Here is a 6,000-nt window from a genome sequence, read left to right on the forward strand (position 1 = left end):
TTGTTCCTCTAACTGGGTGTCAACAAATTGATATAGAGCTAAGGAACATCTGAAAACAGCCCAGAGAAAATTGTTGTCAATTGCCTTATTCTCTTCAGTCTGTATAATATTTCCTCTCCTTTCCCCCTCATGGCCCCATTGCAGCAACTCAATTCCCTGCAGAGGTTTTTCAGAGTTTAATAAACACAATGGAAAATCTGCACACAGTGGTGGTTCATCTGTCCCTGAAAAATTTTTAAACTATTTTTTAATCCTCATTATATAATAACCCCACTAGGAACCACACAGCATAAATATTTTATTTCATATGAAAATGTCCTTAGAAGAGTGTAGTTAATGCTAGTTTGAAGTGATATCTTTAGGTAACATAGATGGAAGGAGCCATAATCTCTTCAAGACCCAAGTTAAACCATTTTAACTGTTTCTGACAAAGTGAAAGGAGATTTTTAATCAATTGCTAAGAAAAAACTGATATATACATATGTAAATACTTATACATATATATGGTGTGAAATTATGTTATAAAACCCAGATCATATCTTCCGACAATGAGAATTTGTTAAGGCTAATTTTTTTTGATGGTGGTGGTGGGATATGGGGAAGGTTGTCAATCTCTTTTCCTAGAGATTTTGAAAAGCAAATCAAGCAATAATCTCCTTTGGATGGCTCTACTGTGGTATTCTTAGAAGTGAATTGGGTGGGTTTCTCATCTTTACATTCTGATGATAACATTAAAAGGTTACAGTAATAACAATATCACAAAATAGGAATAAAACTCCCATCAGAAAAGCCCAGGATTAGTGTAGAACTTACCACAGTGAAAAATTCTTTATATACATCTGGGATAATTGATTTTCCCTTCTATGCAACTTGTTCTAAATGGAGGTGAATTTGAAGCTTTACGAAATCCCCTTTTACATCTAAATTCCAATTCTTGTCCTGTTCTTGAATAAATTTTTTCAGTGTCTCGCCATCTAAGTTCTATGTTATGTTTCATCATTATGTCATTTGATGTTGTGCATGCCTCTGAAAGATGAAAAGAATATATATTGCAAATGATAATATGTGTATACAACCTTACATTTTCCAAAATAACTGGGAATATAAAAGGCATTTCTGCAGTGATAATGTAAGTCATTTTCTTCTCTTTTATTCACAATGCTAAATAATATGAAATTAAATTCTGAATGATAACACATGATCAGAGCTTAACCAGTCTGTGTAATGGACTTTTTCTCTGCCCCCCACATCTAAAAGAAGATGTGCTTCCTTTCCACATTAGTTATCTCGGTATTTATCAGTCCATACCCAAATTAGGGTTGGAGAAAAATGCAGGGCATAAAAGAGAGTAAGGGAGCAGGGTTGTAGGTAATTTCTTGTTCTTTAGTGGCTTAAGTCATGTCCAACTCTTTGTGATCCCATTTGAGGTTTTCTTGGCAAAGACACTGGAGTTGTTTGCCATTTCCTTCTCCAGTTCATTTTACAGATGATGAAGATGAAGCAAACAAGGTTAGGATAAGTGACTTGCCCACAGTTACACTCAGTAAGTATCTCAGTCTGGATTTGAACTCAAGTCTTTCTGACTCTAGGATCAGAGCTCTATCCACTATACCACCTAGCTGCTCATGTTGTAGATAAGGTACTTAATAAATGTTGATTGATTGATGCATTGAGAATAAGTATGGGAAAGCAGAAAAGGCAACAATCCACTCTCTGTTGTTTCAAACTTTCTTTCTTAGAACTTACCTACCTGTTTTTCATCCCTACTCCAGATCTCACCAAACTGAATGTGCCCCAGCTTCTAGAATTCTTTATTATTGTTTTGCAGCATCTACTTTAAGATCATTCTCTTTGATTTAGATATTCCCATTCTCACAAAAATTGCTCGTTCCATATTCTCACATTTATTCAGATAGCTTTGAACCAGGTAACTGTATGCTTAAATAAATTGTGGCACCATTCTGGCATCTTTATTCCTAAATGCATTTTCCTCCTTTTGAGTAACTGGATACTAATAGGATTACTAAGATATGGTTATGCTATGGTTGTTTCTTTTTTGGGAATATAAGACTGTTTCTATCTTGATGGCTTACTGGAATGGACATAACCTTTTTTTCCGAGGATCAGGATTTTGTTAACTCTGGGGCAACTTCAAGCAGGCAAATGCTCCCTGTCAGCAATTGGCTTTTGCCTGGTGATACTACTGGAAGCTATGTTGCTAATGTGTAGTGTAATTCCTTCCTAGAGAATCTTCTGCTCATTATTTCAAATGTTCATGCCTTAGTCTCTCAGGGAAAATGCTGAATTTGGCAATAAGGGAAGGGAAAAATGAAAGGAATCAGTAAGAACAAAGAAAAGTTACAGATGATAGGAGCATATATTTAGAAAACAGAAGAGACTCAAAAAATAATCAAGAAAAAATGGTTATTCAATAGTAGCCAGATACAAACAGTCTGAAATCTAAATATCACCTAGGTCTAGTGTCTTCAATAAACTTTTTATCTCTTTTACTTGAGGTTAGGTGCTTTCATAACCTCCCATAAAATTACCAGCATTTTACTCTTTATAATATCCACGCTGATTCCTAAATAATCAATGGAAGAAGGGAATTCAGAGGTAATAGAATCTTAGCAGGAATGAACCTCAGAGAATATCGATTCTCAGCTAAATATGTGCAATAATTTTTTTCCTAACAGCTTTGAGGAGTGGTCATCTAGCTTCCTCAGGAAGTGACTGTTCCAAGGTCTGTCTTTTTTCGGACAAGAAAATCAATAGTGAAAATGAAATACAAATCAGTCAGTTTTGCATTTTGAAAGTACATAGCAAAGTACATTAAAGTTATAGCAAGTATTATACACGTAGGGCTATATAAAAGTTAAAATGTGTAGAAAATGGTGTAAGGGTGAGTTAATTTGTTTTATTTTCTAATATGGAAAAAAAGGAAGAGTTCTCCTTGAGTCTATGGGGAAGGAAACACATGATTTCTTTTTCTCTTAAATTACTACTCCCAACAACCAGGACAGGATCAAATTGGAGTGAAAAGCCTGAGCTATACATTTAGCCATGGAATAACAAAAAGAATTCTTAGATGGGTGCATGGCAGGGCTTAGTACATTGGAGACATTGATCGTGGCAACAAGCATTGGTATTAGTCAAACACTACTTTGAGGTTTACTATTGAAGCATATTTTTTTTTATTGAGATTTACTCCCCTATCATACTATCCTGTGACATTTTAGCTGTAAACACCAACTGATCATATCCATCACTGAGGACATTTTCCTTATGTACCGAGTCTATTTAGCACATACCTAGGCATGTTGGTTCCTTTGTCCAGAATCCATTTTTGCATGTCACAAATTGGGAGCCCTGTAGCACATAAAATCTTTGACATTTGTATTCCACTCTTGACTCTGGAGCATATTCAGCTAACGCGAAGGAGAGGATGTCTCCATTATTTATAGGTGGAGGTGGTCCACATTTTCCTACTTCCTCTGAGGAAGGGAGAAAGAATTTTACTTGGTGAAAAAGATAATACAGATAGGAGATTGAATTAAAACAGAAACTATTAATTTTATAACTGTTCCCTCTCCTTCAGTTTCTCAAGGTACTGAAACCCTGTCATGCATTTGTTCAAATTCTAACTTGCATCACAGTGATTTGTGTATATGGCTCACCCTCCATCCATACACAGATTATCCACCCTCCACTTCCACAAGTCCCACCACCTCAATTCCACTATACTACTTTACTCTCATCTTTTGTAAAGGGCTTATGAAGTCAGTTAGTCAAACAGTCAATAAGTATTAATTCAATACCTTCTATATGCAAGGCACTGTGCTATGTGCAATGCTGGGTAAAAGAATAAATAGGGCCAGTAGCCAGAGGAAAGAATCCAAGAGGATAAGCATTCTGCTTGTTAATGAGGACTAATGGAGTAGCTAGTTGGCACAGTGGATAGAGTGTCAGGCCTGGAGTCAGGAAGATCTGAGTTCAAATTTGGGTTATTAGCTGAGTGACCCTGGGCAAGTCATTTAACTGTGTTTGCCTCAGTCTCCTCATCTATAAAATGAGCTGGAGAAGGAAATGGCAAACCATTCCAGTATTTTTGCTACAAAGACCCTCAAAGGGGTCATGAATAGTTGGATGCAATGGAACAATGATTAAACCAAATGAGGAGTAAAAAATGAGCAGAAAATCTGAGTGAACTAGTGGTAAGAATCTTACTCTCCGTTATTGCTAGTGTTAGTCTTCTGTCTAAGTACACATTGACAAGTCTCATTAGGGTCCTGAGCTTAAGACAACAACAGAGAATCCATGACTTTCATGGAGAATGAGAGCATCACTATGTAATCATGCCCAGAAGTTCTGTTTTTTTTTAAATATACTTTTTAACATTCAAAAAGAAAATAAGGGTAGATAACAGGATAAGCTGAATGTCATGAAAGCAGGTAAAATTCTAGGACTTGAATCAATTAAGATTTTAATTGCTTGCTCAAGGACTATTTATCAGAAAGGCATGAGTGACAGCAAATCTAGTTTCAAGGCAAGAGAATAGGCATTCCTGGTTAATAAGTTACCCAGATAATCATAACTTAATTTTTTATATACATATGTATGTAACATAATTATAAGAAAGTAATCACAAAAACTTGAGTTCGTGGAAAGAAATTAGAATAATGATCTTTTAAATTATAACATTTAAAATAGATCAACGATGTACATAGACTCAAAGTCAAATACTACAGCTTGTCACTGGTCACATATATTATAGATATAATTTATATAGCTTTTTGGGGTTTACAAAGCACTTTCCATATCTTATTTGATCGTCACAATAACCCAGTTATTATTATTATGCTATTATTATCTCCCTTTTACAGATGAGGAAACTGGAACAGTGAGAGAAAGTGCCTTGCCCAAAGTCACACAGAAAGCAACTATGTGAGGCAGGATTTGAACTCAGGTCTTCCTTACTCCAGAACCAGCACTCTCTCCATTGTGACAGGCAATTGCCTAGACTAATAAATTCAGGAATTTGAAACAGAGTGAGGTGACTGAGGAGAAGAATAAAAAGCTTGAGCAGCTCTACATAGGGACTGTAGTCCCTTTTACCTCAGATTACACCAGTAAATCCTCTCAGGAATTGCTTTCAGGAACAATATTAGATAGTAATAGTATGCATCTGGCTCCTAAATACTAGCTCATATGTTTTGTTTTGTTTTGTTTTGTTTTTGTAAAAAAACAGTGTCCGCTCTTGCTGCCCCTCCAACTTGATGAAGGAAATAAAAATTGGCTTAGGTAACAAAAGTTCAAATAGTGGTAGAGTGATAGAGCTAGCATTGTGACAGATACAGCTTGGTTCTGTACCTAAAAACAAGTAAGTACATTCAGCATCTCTGTCAACTATTTACTCAATACCAATATAATTTTCATTATATTCTAGAAAGAAAATGAAAGAGGAGAGGAAGGAGTATTTGCAGTGCTTCTTTTTCTACCAGGGTCCTATGAACACTGGCTACTGGTGTCTTGCTACTATATATAAATAATGTCCTAGAGAATGTGGAAGAAATAAGAAGCAGTTGAATTTGTCTTATAGATTAATCACAGCCAGACTTTTCCATCTTCTCTGTGTTCAACATCTTAGGTGGCTTATATCCTATTCCAACACACAGAAATGCACTATACACAGGAAAAGCCAACCCAAAAAAGAAAGGTACCTAAAATCACATTGTCTCATCAAGACGGGGGAAAAGTCCATTTGCTTCACAAATTCCCTCTTCTTCCTTCCAAGACATTCAGCTCTGTGATGAGCATTTTCATAAGATGACCAAGAAAAATTTCAGGCCAGAAATTCGGATTTGCTTTGTTTTCATCTATTCTCTTCCAGAAGTTGGAAGAAAGGCTGATAATATTCAGGGTTATCACTTTGAGCTGCTCTTGTGCTTTCTCCACAGGATCAAATATAAAATCTTTTTGGTGTTCAAGACATTCATAACA

The 6,000-nt window shown here is 35.8% G+C and overlaps 1 protein-coding gene across 2 annotated transcripts in view; it reads right to left on the reverse strand.

The window, feature by feature from the left end:
* Window positions 1-6,000, reverse strand: part of CFH (complement factor H) — a 166,877-nt gene that overhangs the window by 56,719 nt on the left and 104,158 nt on the right. The gene's annotated exons all lie outside the window — the stretch shown is intronic.

Source organism: Vombatus ursinus, unplaced genomic scaffold (genome assembly GCF_900497805.2).
Source record: "Vombatus ursinus unplaced genomic scaffold, bare-nosed wombat genome assembly UNPS02014909.1, whole genome shotgun sequence".
Taxonomy (NCBI): domain Eukaryota; kingdom Metazoa; phylum Chordata; class Mammalia; order Diprotodontia; family Vombatidae; genus Vombatus; species Vombatus ursinus.